The sequence below is a fragment of the Panthera pardus genome, unplaced genomic scaffold, assembly GCF_024362965.1.
Source record: "Panthera pardus isolate Hobbes unplaced genomic scaffold, ASM2436296v1 HiC_scaffold_2, whole genome shotgun sequence".
In the NCBI taxonomy this organism is placed as follows: domain Eukaryota; kingdom Metazoa; phylum Chordata; class Mammalia; order Carnivora; family Felidae; genus Panthera; species Panthera pardus.
The window spans coordinates 46,224,290-46,245,443 of NW_026526765.1; the positions used below are offsets into that span (position 1 = coordinate 46,224,290).

General features: G+C 43.6%; 1 protein-coding gene and 1 long non-coding RNA gene across 3 annotated transcripts in view; both read left to right on the forward strand.

The window, feature by feature from the left end:
* The window catches only part of GALNT10 (polypeptide N-acetylgalactosaminyltransferase 10), a 222,783-nt gene that overhangs the window by 96,081 nt on the left and 105,548 nt on the right, over positions 1-21,154 (forward strand). The window lies entirely within an intron of this gene.
* Positions 7,931-11,902, forward strand: LOC109275999 (uncharacterized). Its single transcript, XR_008423719.1, has 2 exons — positions 7,931-11,018; positions 11,685-11,902. It is a non-coding gene; the product is annotated as an uncharacterized LOC109275999 (long non-coding RNA).

Below are 21,154 nucleotides of genomic sequence, written 5' to 3' on the forward strand. Positions count from 1 at the left end.
ACACCTTAATTAAAAATATTGCTAAAAAGTGGGGCGCCTGGGTGGCTCAGTTGGATAGGTGTCTGACTTCGGTTCAGGTCATGATCTCGCGGGTTCATGGGTTCGAGCGCCATGTTGGGCTCTGTGCTGACGGCTTGGAGCCTGGATCCTGCTTCCGATTCTGTGTCTCCCTCTCTCTCTTTCTGTATTTGCCCCTCTCCCGCTGGTACTCTGTCTCTCTCTCTCAAAAATAAGTAAACATTAAAACATATATGTTGCTAAAGATGCTAACCATCGTCTCGGCTTTCAGTGGTGGAGGGTCTGGCCTCAATGTGGATGGCTGCTGACAGATCAGGGTGGTGCTTATCGAAGACCGGGGTGGCTGTGGCAATTTCCTAAAAGAAAACAAGAAAGTTTGCATTGATGAACTCTTCCTTGAAAGAAAGATTTCTCAGTAGCATGTGATGCTGTTCGATAGCATTTACCCACAAGAGAACTTCTTTTAAAACCAGAATCAGTCCTCACAAACCTCACCTCACTGCTTTATCGACTCCCGTTTACGTAATGTTCCAAATCCTTTGTTGTCATTTCAACAGTCTTCACACATCTTCACCAGGAGTAGATTCCATCTCAACAAACCATTGTCTTTGCTCATCCATAGGAAGCAAGTCCTCATCCATTTTGGTTTTATCATGAGACTGCAGCAATTCAGATATAATAACAAAAATGAAAACGTTTGAAATATTGTGAGAATTACCAGTATGTGGCCCACACATGAAGTGACCAAATACTGTTGGGAAAATGGCACCAACAGATTTGCTCAACACAGGGTCGCCACAGGCCTTCAATTTGTAAAAAACACAGTATCTACAGAACACAGTAAAGTGAAGTGACCTAAACTGAAGCAAGCCTGTAAGAAAGAATTAATCTTGGTGGCATGTTTGGGCTACTTACGAAATGCTTTCTGCCCTATTCCTATCTTTCAGTTCCCACAGCAGTGCTGTGAGATTGGCCTTATTATCATCTCTGCTTTGTAGATGAGGAAACCACACAGCTAGGAATCTGTACCCAAAAGGGGTGCTGTTTATCCAGGATGGGCCCCATTCATGGGACTTCTTGCTGTGAGGGCAGGGAGTGTGGGGCCTCAGAGCTCGGAGCGCTTGTCCGTGGCATTTGCAATTTGTTTCGTGGTCTTTACTGTCAAGCCCAAGATTTTTCATCGAAGTCTGAGAATGTAGTTCAGATATCACTGATGTTGCTGGATACAGAGCTGTGACCTAACTCCGAGGGTCAGAAACTCAATTTATGTGTTTAGCCCCTTGCAGAGTTCAGAATTCTACACTAATTTCATCTTGCTGGCTCTACGAAAGAAGTTCATCTGGGGACATTATACCCTCACCTCAGCCGCTGTTCTGTGGCTCTGTGGGCTCTCAACTCTGGCTGTTTCTGGGGTGGTTTTAAAGATGTACAAGGGCCACGGTCCCACCCCAGACCACTGGAGTCTGAATCTCTGGGGGGTGGGGGTGGGGGGTCCATCTTGGGTCTCAGTATTTTCTGAAGCCTTGGGAAGCAATTCTCACTTACATAACCAGGGCTGAGAAGTACTGGTGTCAATCAAGGAATATTTTTATAATGAGAGGGAGAAGCTAGGTGTGGACACAGCTTTCATCTGTCCATTCATCTGTTGAGTCACTAAATATATATGAATGGGCTACGTGCCAAGCCCTGTGCTTGACATCAGGAACACAACAATAAATGAGCCATGATTGTTGCCTCGTGCAAGAGGTGGGGACAGATGGGCTAAGCAGGTCATTACACCGCAGATGAGAAGATCAGCAATAAGGGTAGACTCCGGGTGCTTTGGAACTCCCAAGGACACCCCCACCCAGCACCGGCCTTTGTGGGAAGACATTGTAAGTAGAAAAGTAGGCAAGAAGTGCACAGCCTTGGGCTTAAAAGTTCGAGTCTCTCAGCTGGATAGAGGCCCCCAGGTTGGGGTCTGGTCCCCATGTCTCCAGTGCACAACTCTTTCCCAACAGTTCAGAAAAAAGAAAGCTCTTCTTAATTTCGGAGTCCCGGGGCCCACAGACAAGTCTGTGGATAGAATTCAGGAGCCTCTAAAAATCTGGATGTGGAAAACACTGTGTTTTTCTTTTCACTAACCTCTAACTGAAACATGGTGTTCCTTTCTGTTACGACTGTAGGCAATAAAGCACCTGTGAATTTGTCCCCAAAAGAAATCATTTACTTTTACATCACTTTATAGATATCTAGAAATGTAATGAATGCTTATCACTACTTTGAAGTGAAGGTAGTTTTTAGAACAGCCACTAGATCGTGTTGATTAATGTGTTAATAAGGAAACACTTTTATTACTATATTTCAGATTTTTAAATTATTTTGATAACTGTATCCCAGTCCAGTTGATTTCCTTTATAACCTGCTTTATTTTATGCATTATACAAGCTGCTCTGAGAAGTGACCATAGGCTTCACCAGCTTGGCAGAGGGGTCCAGGGCATCAGTGAGGTGAGGAAGCACTGTTCTAGGTGGGTGTGAATTGAGCCAAAGGACGCCTCAGGCTCCTCTGTTCCCAGCCACCCCACCAGCATCTAAGTCACCATGAAGGATGTCACTAAATCCAGTGCTCCTGACACTCCCCGCCCCTCTCTCCTGACCCCCTGGCTTTTCAGAATCACTAGGTGTGGAAGCGGACATTCCAGAAATGAGTTGACAGATGTCTTGAAGAGCTATTCCTTTTCTTCCTGGGCTGGGGAGGGGAGAGGACGGGGGGTGGATCTTTCCTGCAGACCTCAGAAATGTGTGAGATTAGAGCAGTGGAGACACTCCCTCCCTCTGGTTTCTTTGAGCTGAAACAACTCCATCAGGAGCTGAGGTAATGTTTGCCTTTTACTTCTTCCAACTGAATTTTGGCAACATCACATCAAGAACAGGATTGAGGGACTGTTCGTGCCAGCTGCATTTGCTTCCACCAGAAGCTGCACCAAGAACCATGGAGACCCAGAGAAGGGAAAGAGGGCAGTCTGACCTGACTTGCTGGGGCTTGTAAATGGGAGGTGGCCAACTGGCTCACCGGGCCTGCCCTCTGTACCCCCTGCCGAGGGAGCAGGAACAGAGGATGGCTGGTGCGCTGGCCCGCTTCCCCTGCTCCCCAGGAGGCGGGTTGGGCCGCATGGCGACCGTCCATGGAGGCCCCTCCAGGACACAGAGCTAATGGCAACAGCCCCGACTGCTGAAGTGGCTGGGGTCCAAAGCTTCCTGTGCAAACTTCTCCTCTGAAAAAATGGTCATTTTCTCCCATGCGAAGACCATCCATCTGAAAGCCGTCAGAGAACATTCATGGTAGGAGTGAAAACCATCTACACTCCTGACCTGCTTTACCCAGTCCCTTGGTTTAGCTTTCAGTAATGAATGAACCTGAATGGAATCTTTGTTGCAATAAAAGGCCCAAATCTACCAGATTCCTTTTTGTGAAATTAACTTGGTTGATTTATGGTATGGGCTGAATTTCCTCAAAAGAACTTAGAAGTTTATATTATTATAATAGGCCCGTGTTCTATTGATCGCCTTTACATCTCCAACAGGTTACAAAAGCAACAAGGGAGCCAATTACAGTGTATACATTTTGACACACATTTATTAAATATATACTCTGGAAAGAAAGACCGGTTGCCAACACAAGTTTAAATCAGCCACATTTATAGCACTAGTTGTAATGATAATAATAGGGCCCCAAATATGAATGTACACACAGACACACAAAAAATGCTATTTAGGGGCCAAGACAGAGTAACAGGACCCTCTCCTGCCTGAAATAACAGCAACTAAAGGCAAACCGTGTGAAGCAATGGTTTGTAAGACATTGGACATCAGTCAGTGACAGGCCGTAAATCTTAAGAGGTGGCAAACAAATGAGGTGAGCCCTACAGGTACCCCAACTTTTGTCTCAAGAGAGTTTCCAGGCCATGGTATGGGGAGGGGAACCCAAGTGGAGCCCAGAGGACTTCCTGAGTTGAGGAGAAGAAGTCCAAGGAGACCAAAGAGGCCAGAGTTCACAGGCCCTTAATGAGGAATATTAATACTAATCAAAACCAACCCAGGGGCATCTGGGTGGCTCAGTCAGTTAAGCGTCCAACTCTTGGTTTTGGCTCAGGTCATGATCTCAGTTTGTGGGTTTGAACCCCATGTCGGCCTCCGTGCTGTTGGTGTGGAGCCTGCTTGGGATTCTCTCTCTCTCTCTGCCCCTCTCCCAAGTGCGCTGCCTCTGTCTCTTTCAAAATAAAATAAACAAACTTAAAAAAAAAAAGCCCAGAATTAACACAGATTTTAGAATTAGCAGAGGACACTAAAACATTTATTATTATTATATTCCATATGTTTCAAAAATTAAATAGACACATGGACAATTTAAAAAGACCCAAACTGAGCTTCTAGAAATGAAACCAACAAAGTCTGCAATGAAAAATACTGTATGGGATGAATGGCAGACTAGATATTGCGGGGGGGGGGGGGGGCGGGGGGGAGGGGTGAAGCTGAAGAGTAGGAAAATAAACTACTCAAAATACAGAGGAACAATTTTTCAAAATAAAAAGGGCATTGATGAACTGTGGGACAACGTTAAGCAATCAAATGTCCATGTAATTGGAGTCTTATGAAAGGGAAGAGAAAAATAATGGCCAAAAGTTTTCCAAGTTGAGTGACAGCTATAAAACCACAAATCTAAGAAGCACAATGAAACCCAATCTTAAGAAACAGGAGTAAAATGACACCACTGTATATCATCATCAAATTGCTACAAACCAGTGATGAAGACAAAGTTTTAGACTAGACAGAGAAATAAAACTGAAAGGACCAAAGACAAAAATGACAGAATTCTCAGTGGAAACGATAGAGGCAAGAGCATGGTGTAACAACATCTTTAAGGTATGAAAAGCAAAAACTCTACCAACCTAGAATTCTACACCCAGTGAAAGTATCTTTCAAAAATAAAGGCAAAATAGTGACTTGTCAGACACTGAAAGAATTTATCACAGCAGTTATGTACTATAAGGAATGTTAAAAGAAGTCCTTTAGGGGAAAAAAAATACAGTAACAGGTGGAAATAGGGATCTTCATTTACAAAGAATGAAGATCACTGGGAATAGTAACTATGTGGGTAGATTTACACTATTTCTTATTGTTTAAATCTTTTTACAAGATATCTGACAGAGTAACCAAAAATAATAGTAACATATTGTTGGGTTTTAAACCTATGTAAAGTTATACATGTATGCCAACGTAGAGGTCAGAGAGGAGAGATGCTAATATACTACTATAAGATTTTCATGCTACTTGTGATGTGACATAGTATCATTTGAAGGTATACTGTTAAAATGTATCCTATAAATCGTGAAGCAAGCACTAAAAAGCAAAGCAACGAGTTACAGCAAATAAGCCAACAAGGGAGGTAAAATTGAATAATGGAAAATATTCAGTTAACCCAAAAGAAGGCAGAAGAAGAGAGAGAAGGGAACTGAGGTCAGAAAGGACAAATAGAAAGCAAATACCAAGATGATGGGCTTTAACCTAACCATATCAATAATCATATTAAATGTAAATGCACTAATTGTTTCAGTTATAAGGCAGAACTCTCTGCCTTTTACCCAATTAGATAAAAAAACAACAAGATTCTACTCCATGCTGCTTGCAAGAAACACACTGTAAATGTAAAGGTACAAATGACAGTAAAAAGATAGGGGAAATCTACCATGCTAACACTAATCAAAAGGAAGCTTTGGTGGCTGATTTAATGTCAGTTTAAGTAGAATTCAAAACAAAGAATATCAGGGATAAAGAAGGTAGTTTAATAATTTAATAAAGGGATCCTTCATTAAGAGAACATACCAACCGGGCATTGGGGTGTCTCAGTCGGTGAAGTGTCTGACTTTGGCTCAGGTCATGATCTCTCAGTTCCTGGGCTCGAGCCCCACATCAGCTCTGTGCTGACAGCTCAGAGCCTGGAGCCTGCTTCAGATTCTGTCTCCCTTTTCTCTGCCCCTCCCCCACTTGCTCTCATGCATGCTCACACTCTCTCTCTCTCACTCTCTCTCTCTCAAAAATAAATAAACATTTAAAAAAAAGGAGTGAGAGAGAATATAGCAACCCTAAATATTTATGTACCTCGTAAGAGAGCTTCAAAATACATGAAGCAAAAACTCATGGAACTGCAAAGAGAGATAGACATAGCCACAACTATGAGATTTAACACTTTTCTCTCAAAAATTGGTAGAACAAGTAGAACCAGCAAGGATATAGTAGACTTTAACAGCGTCATCAACCCCATGACCCAGTTAACATTTATAGAACATTCTACCCGATAACAGCAGAGTGTACATGCTTTTCAAGTACATGCAGAGCATTTACCAAGATTGATCATATTCTGGGTTGGAAAACAAGTCTCCATAAATTTAAAAGGATTCAAGTAATACAAAGTATGTTTTCTGACCACAGTGGAATTAAATTTAGAAACCAATAACAGAACAGTCTCTTAACATTTCCAAATGTTTGGAAACTATAACTCACTTATGAATAACAGATGGGTCAAAGAAGAAATCAAAAGGAAAATTAGAAAACGTTTTGAACTGGGGCGCCTAGGTGGCTCAGTCCGTTGGGCATCCGACTTCGAATTCAGGTCGTGATCTCACGGTTCGTGAGTTGGAGCCCCGCGTCGGGCTCTATGCTGATAGCTCAGAGCCTGGAGCCTGCTTTGTATTCTGTCTCCCTCTTTCTCTGCCCCTCCTCCACTCATGCTCTGTCTCTTTCTCAAAAATAAATAAACATTTTAAAAAAATGTTTTGAACTGAATGGTAATGAAAACAACATATCAGAATTTGTGGGATGTCACTAAAGCAGTACTTACAGGGAAATTTGTAGCATTAAATGCTTATATTAGAAAAGAAAAATGGTGTCAAATTGACAACACCAGCTTCTACTTTAAGAAACCAAAAAAATAAGAACAAGTTAATCCAAAATAAACAGAAGAAAGGAAATTTTAAAAAGATCAAAGCAGAGATCAATGAAGTAGAAAAGAGAAAAACAATAGGAAAAAAATCAATGAAACCAAAAGCTGACACTTTGAGATGGTCAATTAAATGGATTAACTTCTAACCAGCCTGATGAGAAAGAGAAGACGCAAATTACCAATATCAGGAATGAGGTGATGTAACTATAGATTCTATAATGATTAGGAGAATAGTAAAGGAATATCCTGAACAACTTTATGCCTGTAAATTCAGCAACTTAGTTGAAATGATAAATTCCTTGGAAGTTCACTCAAAAAGGAAATAATTAACCAAAATAGTCCTATATATATTAAAGAAATTGATATTATAGTTAAGAACCTCCCTACAAAGAAAACTTTAAGCCCAGATGGGTTCATTGGTGAATTCCACAAAGTAGAATTTAAGAAATAATACAAACAACTCTTCTACACCAACTCTTCCAAAAAATTAAAGAGAGTGGAGTACTTTCCAACTCATTGTGAACTCAGCATTACCCTGATACTAAAACAAGGCGAAGATATTGCGAGAAAATTACATTATCGACCAGCGTCCCTCATGAACAGATTGGACAGGTGCTGTTATTGTTATTGTCATTACTCACCTTTTTTTCAGATCAGCAAATAGAAGAATCAAAATGGGGGAGGGAAAGGGATCTGGGGCAAAAGTCACACAGGTACACCCTGAGTTCTAACTAGAGTTTAGTTGGAAATGGATTTGTTGTCGTGGTTTGCTAACCACTGCAGTATCCAAAACGCCCAGAAAAAGAGGTAGGGAATCAGGAAGAGGAAAAGCCCTGAGGGGGAAATGGCCCCATGGGCCCAGGAGAGCTGGCAATGCTGAGGTCCTATTCAAGGACAACCACCTCCCCCCCTTGATAGTGTGGCCTTGCTGATGCTGAGGGTTTGAGAACCAGGAAAGCCTGATCTTTATTGGTACTCCGAGAATCTTCTCAAATGGTGATGTAAACCTGAGCAAGAAAGGCCAGGGATGTAACCTGCCCCCTGCATGACCATGTCATGGATGTACCCAGAGCTAATTAAATCAGGAACCTAATCTAAAGTCACTGGGCTTCTTTCCCACTCCTCCACTCCGAGTCTGTAGCCCACCTAAAATACAGCTAGCCCCTACTCATTTATACGAAAACAATCAAGTGTCAGTCCCTGCCTTAAGGAAATCTCAAGCCTGTTAGTCACTGTTAACTGTCTCTGTGAGTCATTCATTCATTCATTCATTCATTCAGCAAATATTTATCATGTGCCTACCATGTGTGCTTATTGTATAGGCTAGTCCCTGGGGAAACAGCAATGAACAAAATAGCCAAAATTTCCTTTTTTCCTGGTGTTTACATTCTACTGGGTGGAGGAGGTCATAAATAAATGCATTATTTTTTCAGATGGTGATAAATGATATAAGAAACATAAACAGAGTGAGGGGTGGAGAAAGTAATAGGAATGGAATGGATTTTTATTTCCCTGCTGGTGGGAGGCCTCTCTAATGAGATGACATATGAACAGAGATATGAAGAAGTGTGAGGTCTATCTAGCAGGGCAGTTAACTGGGGGAAGAGGCCTGCAGGCAGAAGAAACAATACGTGCAAAGGCCCCAGGGCCATCATGCTTGCCTTATGGAGCCCAGTGAGCCAGGAGGAAAGTGATGAGAAGCAAGCCTGGAGAGATGTCAGGGCCACGGTGGGACTTTGGCTTTGACCAAAGGGAGTAAAACGGGAAACTCTGGAGAGTTTTGAGCACTGAGCGACATAGTCTGATTTTCATTTTCAAAGGATCACTTCAGTTGCTATGTTAAGAATAGACTGTAGGCGGCCAAGAGTGGAGCAGGGAAGCCAGTTAGGAGTTTATTACAGCCAGGCGGGCAGAGAAGAGGGACAATGACTCAGACCACCGTGGCAGAGAAGGAGCAGAGAAGCAGTGGCCACGTTCTAGAAATATTTTGAAGGTGGAGATGATGGGATTTACTTATAGACAATATGGATATGGAAAAAAAAAAAAAAAAAAGAGCGAGAGAGAGAAGAGACTGAGACAATGAGAGGTTTTTGGCCAGAGCAACTGTGAAGAAGATGGAGTTGCCATTTGCAGGAACAAAGGCTTGGAGAAGAGCAGATTTGGGGAAAATCAAGATTTCTATTTCAGCCAAGTTTAAGACATTCTTGAACATCCAAGTGACGAGGTCAAGTAGGCAGTTTAATAAACGGTGCCATTTATGTTGTGAAAAATGGGAATGGTGACAGGATCCTTTTTGAGTTGCTGTGTTTCTATTGTGGTTTTAATTAACTTGCTTTCCTTGAATAGCAAGAAGTGTTTGAGGCGTAATGGATAGTAAATCTAAAAATGATCCAAGATCGGCTGTGGTCTGCGGTGTGGTGTGTGGGATGACGGAGTTTGTGCGCACGTTCGGGTCACGGCAGGAGCCGTGCCCACCCCCACCCACCGTCGGCAATGGGAATGACTGGCTGGAGTCCGCACCCACCCCTCTCCCACCCGCCACGGTGCGGAGAGGTTTGTCAGACCCTCTGTAGAACAGTGACAGGCTTGGAAGACATATTTAGTAAGTATTAGCAGTTTTTACCCTTTTTATCATGATTCGTGTGCTGGAGTGAGCTTGCTTGGCACTTCTATAATGGAGTACTTCAGTATAAGATGAGCACCCCCGAGATGCTCAGGCCGGGAGGGGTGAAGCCTCCCTAGTTTGGCAGCTGTTAGCAGGGCGGTTGTGTAGGTAGGGGCAGGAGGGCGGAGAGAAGGGCTGTCGCCTGACTGATTTGTGAGCTGGGAAAGGAAAAAGTCCAGATTTCCTTGGGAGCATCACTGATTTTTCAGGAGGCTCAAATCAGTTCTCCTCTGAAATTAAACGACTCTCTTCTGAACAGACAACAGTGATTGACCCATCGGACCTAATATCGGAATTTAAAGGTCCTCATGAGCCTTACAATAAAATGGCAGCCAACAAAATCTCTCCAATTGACTTCTTTTCTGTAATTTTAAAAGCGGATTTCAGTGAATTCAGCCCTTGGGTTGAAATTACGGAGATAAATGGCTTGTAAGCAAAAATGGCTGTGTGTCAAAACGGGCATATATATCCCCTACAATTTATGCTAGGCAAAAACCACTTGACATCCCCATGAGCTGATGTGTGGTTTGTGTTCTTTTATCATTTCTGCAGACAAATGCATTTTCTAAGTCTTCTAGAAATGGATGCTGTGTTCTCCATGAGTAATAACAGTGTCTCCCATTTATCAAGTGCTTGTGTGCCAAGCATGGGGCTGAGCACTTTACCAGCCTGCCTCGATTTACTTCTTCCCACTTTGAGGTTTTGTGTGATCATATTTTTTTTCCTTTAGGTTTCAACATTGTCTTCTCGTTTACAAAAACACTGTTACAACTCTTTGTAACTCCAGCCTCTCTGAAATTGTTTGTATCTAATGGGGATCACTAGCTCCATTTTCCAGACGCACAAACTAAACCTCAGCTGAGCTCAGCCAGTAGAAAGCAGAGAAGACTCAAACCTGGATCCAAGCACATGCTCTTTCTGCTGCTTCACACACAGCAGACTGAGACCTATTCCTCACAGAGAAGGAGGGAGACAGTTTTTAAATTCGAATCCTTTGTGCGTCAAGGTTCTTGGGCCAGGCATAGCGAGCAGGATTGGCTAGATAAATATAAATAGACACAAGCAGAAGACTACTCAGGTTGCATTTCACTCACCGTGCTGAAGGTAATACATGTTTGTCCGGAGCAGACAAATAACACTCAATAAAAGTGGTTACAGAGATGAGTTTGATTTCGAAGTGGTGTTGGCCTTGAAAGGGTTTAAGGAAAAGGAGAAAGATGACTGTAAGATAAGGGTGATTATCTGTTCTCTGCCTTCATTAAGGTGGCATCCCAGGCAGCGTGGCGGTGAGACAAGTGGAGCAGGTCGCTGGGGAGCCGTGTTGCATAGATAAGGACATCGTTCACCCCTGACTGTAAACCTCGGGAGTGGGGGGGAATAAATCAATTGTCCCCCCCCCCCAATCACCCACCTCCAATCCTAAATCTGCCCAGGTAGTGAAAGCTAACAGTTTAGCCCTCTTGTAGTTTTTTTTTTCTTTGTTTATGGAACATATATAGACATATGAAGGGGTTTGTTTTTGGTTTGGTTTTGTTTTTACAAAAATCTGGTGGTACTATACATATTTTATTCTACAAGTAGCTTTTTAAAATAAGTTTATTTATTTATTTTTAGAGAGAGAGAGTGAGGTAGAGAGAGAATGAGCGGGAAAGGGACAGAGAGAGAGGGAGAGAGCATCCCAAGCAGGCTCTGCACTGTCAGCCCAGAGCCAGATGTGGGGCTCGAACTCACAAACCATGAGATCATGACCCGAGCTGTAGTCAAGAGTCAGATGCTTAACCCATTGAGCCACCCAGGCACCCCTCTACAAGTAGCAGCATTTTTTACTTATTATATTGCAGTCATGTTTCCAAGACATTTCTTTTTTTTTAATTTTATTTTTTAAATTTACATCCAATCTAGTTAGTATATAGTGCGACAATGATTTGGGGAGTAGATTCCTTAATGCCCCTTACCCATTTAGCCCATCCCCCCTCCTACAATCCCCTCGGTAACCTTCTGTTTGTTCTCCATATTTAAGATTTCCAAGACATTTCTAACAGCTGTGTAATATTCCATAAGAACTTAACCTACTCAGCCCTTGTTCTGTCGATGGGCATACCAATGGTTTTCAGTTCTCTGTTCCTGGACACAGAGTGGCAGCAACCTCCTTGAACACATGTCTTTACAATTTTGTTTTTTCTTTTTTCCTCTTTCATGAATCAAGAATCTTGATAATTAAAGCCCATTTCCTCTTAACGATGTTTGCCTGGCAATTGGCATTTAACTGAGATCTGAAGTGTGGTCCTTCTGGTGGTTATTTCATGCCGATCGTTCCGGGCACCTTGACATGCCATGTTGATTAGCCAGAGTTCCTCCTTCCTGCTGTCAGCCTGTGTTTAAAGCTTGAGCACATGGAATACCTTGCGTGTTACATCTGTGGGAGGACCACCTTTTATCATGTGGGACAGCCATGTGAGGAAACTGTTGGATTTCGCTGTGTGCTTTAAAAAAATTTTTTGCATTGTTTTTACAACTGTGTTAAAACTAGATACGGTCTGAACGAAGGGCTTTCCAAAATGTGAGTTCAGAAGGGAAGGAAAAGAGAGCACAAACCAAGATCCCTTAAGTACTGCTTGTATCTGAAGTCTGGTGTGGGTTAGGGGGTGGAACAGTGGTGACGAACGGATGGCGCATAATTAATCATAACAAGCCTTTGTGATCCTCTGCGCTGTCCACTGAGAAGACGGAAGAGCCGGTAGGTGCTTCTGGGTTTAGCAAAGTCTTCCCTGAATGGAAAGGGACCTTCGTCAAGATGTCAGCCTTGGCACATGTTGTCACACTAATCTTCTGGCTCCTCTGATTCCAGCCAGGCTGTTGAAGAGAAAGCCAGCACCTGACCCATCCCCCAGAGAGGTGTACAGAAGGGCTGGGAGCCAAGCCCCAGCTGAGGAGAGAAGGTTTGCTGAAGGGATGTGTCATAGAGGCCCCAGATCTGCATCTGGAGGGAGGATAGGGGGGCAGGAGCTTTTCACACTCTGCCCACTAAAACCCAGTTTCTTCCTTTTGTTCCAGAGCCTGGAGCTATTTATAACTTCTTCTTAACTTCTTGGTAGCTCCAGAGCCCATTGGACATAGTCTTGCTGAGGATGTTTTATTATAAGGGACTATCCTTTATGCAAAACAGAGAGGGAAGGACAGCAGAATACTGAAACCATTTGCTGGAAAATGACCTACACTGTGGCCTCTTGATGATGGAAACTCACATTTATGAGCCAGATGCTGTATTCACCTAAGGTATCTCTTTCCTTCCTTGTGACAGCCTCAGGAGGACGGAATCATATCCCCATTTCACCCAAGTGGAAACTGAGACTTAGGGAGGCTGTGACTTCCCCAAGGTGACCCAGTGCTAAATGTGGGACTTGGATCCAGATCTCTAGCCCACCCCACTTCCCTCCCCACACCTGCAGTTGCCACTTGGGGCAGTACTCTTTCTCAAGGCCCGCTCTTTGAGATATGGGTATGTCATCTCACTCTGTGCCTCCAGGAAGGTATCTCCCCATTCTGGGCCTCCATTTCCTCATCTGTAAAATAAGGAATGCAAACAAGGTGACCTTCGGGCCCTTCCAGCCTTCCTAATTCAGTGATTCTCATTGGCTTTCCACGTGGAAGCTACGCATGTGGCCTGGAAACAGTAGTGGGCCTTCTTCCTCAACCCAAAGAGATCCTGGCTTCTGCCACCCCCAAGACACACAAACCCAACTCCCCAAGGCCCATCTGGTCAGTGGAAAGCTTGAAATTATCATGTTTGGCGGAGGAGGGCGTGTTGATTCAGTTCCCATGAGAAAGTGCTAAAACGGTGCACCCATTTCTAGAAAGAAGGTTGTTTATCTAAGAGTACAAACACTGGGAGCTTTCAAACAACAGAGTCACTCCACAAGGACTTTTTCAAATGATCATTCCCTTAAAACACACACACACACACGCGCACACACACACACCACCACCACCACCACCACCACTCACCCTTCTATTTACTGAAGAACAATTTGCTATAGTGTAGAGAGCACAGTGGTGGTGGAACACCATGAGCTTCAGGTGACTGCTTATGATGCCATGGTGGCTCAGTCGGCATGGTGTCGATAGAGCATCGCTGATCACATGAAACAATACGGTGTGCCCCAACAGCCTCACCTGTCCGTGACCTGGAAGTCCAGATTTCCATATTAGTGTTATTTCTAGAGTTTAGAAATCTTAATTCCTTAAGAACCCATTCTTTTCAAAATAATAAAGAGGAAATAAGAACACTTCACTCAGCTCAAGTACAACTTTTGGATGCTTGTTTTTGTTTTTCTTTCCCGAGAATGGACTTAGGAATAGGATGGACTCCTTGGCCGCAAAGTTACTTTAACCAATGGGCCAGTCCCCTGCAAGGAGGCAGAGGCATTAAAGGAAAAGGGGAATGTAGCCAGTTGGAATGTGGGAAAAGCCAGCAAGGCTCTCCAGGAGGGGGAGGTGGAACCATGGCATAGCCAGGGCTCCCAGTGTCTGAAATGGGAAGATCTTTCCACATCCAAACACTAGATTGTCTTATGACACCCTCATCCATAGACATTTCTGGATCCCATCATTACAAGGCTTTAGCTCTTCTCTGTATAGTTCTGTGTCAGCTTTCTTCATTAACTCTTAGACTCCCTTTCCATACATCAAGGTGTATCTCCAAGAAAGAGAAAGAGAATTTGGCCTGGTGCCCCCCATTTAGGCACATTTCTTGCTAGGCTGTTGACCACTGGCAAGTTGATGGGTTGACTGCCCTTGGGCCAGGGCTCTGCTCCTGCCCCAGGCACCATGATGTCCAGGGAAGGTGTGGTCATGGGACCCACTCAGGACTCCTTTCTTAGCCTTCCTCAGGCATGGCCAAGGCAGGCACCATGACTGACCATCAGCACAGATGTTTCTTTTCAGACCAAGATGGTACTTGATGCACCCTTGTGTTTACAGAGCACCAAGATGTTCCTATCCTGTTCACTTCTCAGCTCATACCAGTAAGTCCGTTTTTAAAAAGGAGGAAACTGAGGCTTACAGAGGTCTGGTAACTTGCCCAAGGTTATGCAACTAATAGTTTGTCTTTTTGGCTCCACATCCATACAAACTACTTCTGATAAATGTGAACAAACGTTGAACAGATATCAGCAAGCTTATTGAAAGCATCCACATTCCTACCAGTGGTAGTTTATATGCTGAAGTTCATCATAACCCTCAGAGACCCACATCTCTAGGCTGTGTGGTCCAGCCGCCCACAGACCCGCCAAGCCCACAGGCAGCACTTGGAACATGACGGCAGACATCAGATCCTTGAAACTGTGTATGATTCAGATTTATTCTTTACATCCAGAGTTTCCAAAGGCTTTCTTTTTTGTATTTTAACTAAAGAGCCAGCGCCAGATCCCATTCCAACATCCACTGGCCTTGTGGTCTGGGATCTCCATGCAACCTCTGTAAGCCTCACCTCCTTACTTGGAAAACAGAAGGGTTGGAGTAGGCCCTTCCAACTCCAGTTCAACCCAGCAACCATTAATCACCTGCTCTCTGTTGGCAAGGCGCAGAGCTGGACGTGAGGGTACACCACTCCTAATGCCCTCATGCTTTGTCTTTCTTGGCTGTTTTCGTTCTGCTCTCACTTCACAGCCACATGCAGGGAGGTAGGAAAAATTATCATAATTTATTACTGCTTATTTATTTGCCTCCCATTCAACACTATCCCCTTAGGGATAATCACTTGTTCCTCACTAGGGTAATCCCCAGGGCTTAGCAGAGTGTCTGTCACATAGCAGGGGCTCAGTAAACATTTCTTGAATGCATGCATGGTTGAGGGAGTGAGCAAATGAGAATGTTTTGAGCCATGAGTTGGCTACAGTGTGGGGTACCAAGAATAGGACTCATGTCTACAAGAGCAAAACTCTAATTTAATTAAGCCTTACTAAAGCCCTATGTCTTTCTCTGGAATATCCATCCCTGATTCCAAGAGAATTGAAATCAGGAGCATTCTCTTTGCTGTGACTTCTCTTCCACATTTACCCACCTCCAAGGACAGAGGTAACTACTTCCTCCATGTGGCTGTTTTTAATGTGCAGTCTCGCCTAGTTATAACAGTCTCATGGTATTACCATCCCCATGTGATAGATAAGAAACTGAGGCTGAGTGAGGATAGAAAACTACCCTCTGCCAGCTGTATAGTGGCAGAGTCAGGACTTGAACCCAGATCTAGACCACTTTTTCTCCCTTAGGCATGTACAACATCAGGTTTATTCAACTGACTTGTATTTCAGTTTGGTCTGTGGATGGTGTCCTGTGTGAGGGAATTAAATGTCTTTCATAATTCCCTTCAAAATGATTGGATTGGTCTATTCAAAGTTGACTTGGAGAGAAGATTTTTGAAATGCTTCTCTTTGATTTTGACTTATTTTCTTTTATATTCTAGTGCTCCAGCATTAAACCCTGAAGGTGCATCTTAAGAGCCAGTATATTAGATTTGTCTTTGTGCCCCAAGAGTTCAGAATCCTTTAGGGAGTATTAAATTGGGGGTTGCCCAGTCACAGATGGGCTCAGCTATCTCCCGGTGGTCCCAATGCCTCCCACCCTCTCCACAGCCCTCAACCCAGGCCCTTTCTCCCAGTCAGTGATGAGCAGTGATGAATTCTGCAGCGGGAGACAGAAGCTGCCCCCTACAGATCAGAGGTAACTCCTGGGGAACCATTTATGCCTCTGTCCGTCACAAACCATCGTTAAGTTCAAAACAGATTCATTTGACCAAAAGGGCCTAGAGTTAAAACAGCAAGGATTCTTTTAGTGACGAGTGACAGAGACCCAACTCAGACTTAAGAAAATGTATTGACTCACATAACTAGAAAGACCAGGAGCAGAGCTTGGCTTCATCTCTAGCTGGATCCGAATCCCTAAATGATGCCAGTAGGAACCTCTCTCCAACTCTTGGCTGTTTTCCATTCTGTTGAATTCAGTTTAAGACAGGGAACACACATGGTGGCCCCAGGCAGACCAGATTTATATCCTCCCGTGTTCAGTTTCAGCAAAAAAGAGCCTCTCTCTCTCTCCTGGTTATCTCAGCAAAGATCTACTCTGATTTATAGGTGCCCTGTTCCTGAACTGTCACTGTGGTTGGGAAGATGCAGTGTTCTGATTGGCTAAGCCAGACTCCCTCGCCCAGCCTCAAGGCAAGGCAAGGACCTCCCCCTGAACCCTGTAGAGTTGAGAGGTGGAAGATTCCTCAAGGAAAATCAGGATGCTACTACCAAAGAAGGAGAAAGAATACAGAGCAGGCACCTAGGTCTTGCCCACTGCATCTATGCAGTTTCCTATTGGCATGAGGGGGACCTGAGGTCCAGCAAGAAGAGGGGGCTTGGATTGTTGCATGCAGAGCAGACATTAGAAGCCAGGGCATCACACTCCTACTCCCTCAATTTTTGTCTTTTATGTCTTCATTCTTCTTTTGGCTTGTATAATTAATATCATTGCTACATTATCTGTGTAAAACTACTAATATGTGTAAAGGGCAGATGGGTTTAAATCAGGCTGTAGCCCTTACTGGCTGTTTGACCTTAGGCAAGTTACTTGGTTTCTCTGTGTCTGGTTTCCTCCTCTTTATAAGGGAGTAATGATAGTCTCTACCTTGAAAGAGCATTGTGACAATTAAATAAAATTACTTTCTGCATATAAAGTGCTTAGAACATTGCCTGGCATAATGGAAATCCTTAATAGATATTTTCTGTTATCATCATTATCATCTTCCACTTTATTTTTAACTGCTTATCAGTATTCCATAGTTTGAAGTATTCACCGTTTATTTAATCTTTCCCTCTAGATGGACTGTCACTTTGTTTCTCTTCTTTTCACGTTTCAGAGTGGGTCAGGGAGCACCCCAGGCCATGCCCCTTTGTCCTTCTGCTGTGCACGTGTAACTAAACTTTGCCCTGTTGGGTTGGGACCTCATCGGATTGTGAACCAAGTGGTGATGGACGTGCCTGTGCAAGGGATGGACTGTTTTTCACTCGATTTGGTTAAAGGTCTGAAACTCCACAGTGCCCCTTTTATGGTGCCATTGGGGGCCAGAAATATTGAGGCAAGGGGCATCAAGATTGATGTGCTGGAAGTTCCACGATGTCACTGCTTTGACCCCCTACAAGGGCACTACTCTGCTCTTTTCTGCCCCTAGAGGGGCTCTTCCAAGAACCTCAGAGGCCACGCTGCACTGGGAGCCCACAGAGACTTGGACGCTATCAAATGGGTTTGCCATGTGCCGTGTCATAGGAACAAATACACGTTCAGAGAAGAGCGCAAAGGAAGACATTCCCTAAATGTTTAGCAGAGGTCAGCCCCAGGTGTTAGGGTGTTCCTGTGGTTACCAGTTGGTTGTTAGCCTTTCTGTGTTTTTTAGACTTTTATCCTTATCACTTTTGTCATCAAGAAAAACATTGTGGTATGTTTTTATTCAAGTATAATTAACATACAACGTTACATTAGTTTCAGGTGTACAATATAATGATTTTAACAATTCTCTACATAACCCAGTGCTCATAAGTGTACTCTTAATCCCCTTTACCTATTTCACCCATCCCCCACCCACCTCCTCCCTGGTAACCACCGATCTGTTCTCTGTAGTTAAAGAATCTATTCTTTTGTTTGTTTCTTTTTATCTTTGTTCATTTGTTTTGCTTCTTAAATTCCACACTGAGTGACGTCGTATGGTATCTGTCTTTCTTGAGTGCTTTCACTTAGCATCTTACCCTCTAGCTCCATCCCTGTCATTGCAAATGGCAAGATTTAATTCTTTGTTATGGCTGAGTAATATTCCATTGTCTATCCATGGGCACTTGGACTGCTTCCATGTTTGGCTATTGTAAATAATGCTGCAGTAAACATAGGGGTGCATGTATCTCTTTGAATTAGATTTTGTTTTCTTTGGGGAAATAGTAGTGGAATTACTGGATCATATGGTATTTCTATTTTTAATTTTTTGAGGAACCTCCATACTATTTTCCAAGTGGCTGCATCAGTTCGCATTCCTACCAGCAGTGCACAAGTGTTCCTTTTTCTCCACATCCTCACCAGCCCTTATTTCTTATGTTTTCTTTTAGCCATTCAGTAATCATCAGGGAAACACAAATTAAAACCACAATGAGAAATCACGTGACACCTGTCACAACAGCTAAAAGAAGCATTATTTTATATACATACTATCTAGGGGCGTCTGGGTGGCTCAGTCAGTTAAGCGTCTACATTGGCTCAGGTCTCGATCTCACAGTTTGTGAGTTCGAGCCCACGTTGGTCTCTGTGCTGACAGCTCAGAGCCTAGAGCCTGCTTCGGATTCTGTGTCTCCCTCTCTCTCTGCCCCTCCCCTGCTTGTGCTTTGTCTCTCTCTCTCTCTCTCTCTCTCTCTCTCTCTCTCTCTCTCTCAAAAATAAATAAACATTTAAAAAATTAAGTAAATAAATAAATGCTATCTAGATATGAGTCCTGGATCCAAGTCACTTACCAGTCTGGGCCCTGTTTTCCTTATGTGGAAAATGGGATCAGCACTGTGGTTCGTCACCCTTCCTGGGGTTGGTACCCCCAGATATGCTATATATCTAGCATATAGATTAGAGGAGAGAGAAGAAACAGTGCTCTGTAAACCATCAGGCACAATGAACTGGGGGGAGGCAGAGTTGTTATTGTGTGGTCATAGCCCAGCCCAGCCTCCTTGCACTGGGAGCAGTGCCCTAGTTTCCCTTCCCAAAGACCACATTCTCTGGCTGCTCTCTGAAGGAACTTGGCAAAGGGATGCTTCGTGTTTATCACGCACCAAAGAACTGGGCACACCCCATCACCCAGTGTTGAACCCTCAAGACACAACATGCAGACAGGTCTTAAAGAGGGCTGCTAAGACAGGGGTGTCACTGGGGACGGGGTGGCCTTCTCTTTCCTCCCCACCATCCCCAGGCCTCCTCTTGCTGCTGTGATCTGAGGCCTGATAAGAAGAGGAGAGAAGGGGCTCTTTGCATGAACTCCCAACAGGAAGGTGGCTGTTGGGTAGGTCTGTGGAACCAAGTTTCTTGCTGGATACTGGAGAGATTCATTCCAGCATGTCACACCCTTTTTTATTTTTTACCCATATATATTTTTTATTAATTTGTTTTATTTTTTATTTTTTTAAACTTACATACAAATTAGTTAGCATAGAGTGCAACAATGATTGCAGGAGTGGATTCCTTAGTGCCCCTTAACCCATTTAGCCCATCCCCCCTCCTACCACCCCTCTGTAACCCTCAGTTTGTTCTTCATATTTATGAGTCTCTTCTGTTTTGTCTCCCTCCCTGTTTTTATATTATTTTTGTTTCCCTTCCCTTATGTTCATCTGTTTTGTCTCTTAAAGTCCTCATATGAGTGAAGTCATATGATATTTGTCTTTCTCTGACTAATTTCACTTAGCATGATACCCTCCAGTTCTATCCATGTAGTTGCAAATGACAAGATTTTTTGATTGCCAAGTAATACTCCATTGTATATATATATATATCCCACATCTTCTTTATCCATTCATCCATCGATGGACATTTGGGCTGGTTCCATACTTTGGCTATTGTTGGTAGTGCTGCTATAAACATGGGGGTGCATGTGTCCCTTCGAAACAACACACCTGTATCCCGTGGATAGATGGCTAATAGTGCAATTGCTGGGTCGTAGGGTAGTTCCATTTTTAGTTTTTTGAGGAACCTCCATACTGTTTTCCAGAGTGGCTGCACCAGCTTGCATTCCCACACACAATTTTTTTATTTAAACAAAGAGCCTCTACTAAGCTGGAACCAAACTAATGACTAGTCCCCATGGCAAAAGTCAAGTGTCGTTGGGTGTTTATTTAGTCACTAAATGAGTGGATGGATAGAGGAGGGAGAAAAAGAGTAGCCCCCAGGCCCCCTAACAAAGGTACATGTTCCAGGCTATGATCTAAGCTGAGCCTTTCATTTGAGTTCTGAATATTCTTTAGTTCCATGATTAAATTAAATTAGAAATAAATTTAGTCAATCGTAGCATTACCTACTGCCCTTAATATATGCTGGTGTTTGTGTGTCTACTGGCAGGCTGTGGGGCCCAGCCTGGGATTTGAGAGAGCCAGGACTCTCTACGGGGTAATAGCTCTATTGTGTTTCACCCCGTGGACTCCAGGCAATTTATTACCACCAACCGCCCCCAACCCTGCTTCAATCCAACAAGCCTCCTGTGAAATTGGATGGAAGGCAGGAACTTTTGTAGCAAACTAGATATCGCCTGTCTTTTCTTGGCCACAGAGGACCCAGCCGAGTTGAGGGAAAGGGATTTTTAAGAAGAGGTGCTTTATTTGTGAAAGCCAACGAAATGAAGTTAGAGACTGCTCCCAGAGAAAGCTGGCTGACATAACCAAAGGGATTAGAGGTGGGGGAAGGGCCCGAGGGGAGCTGCGTGAGGCCTGGATAAAA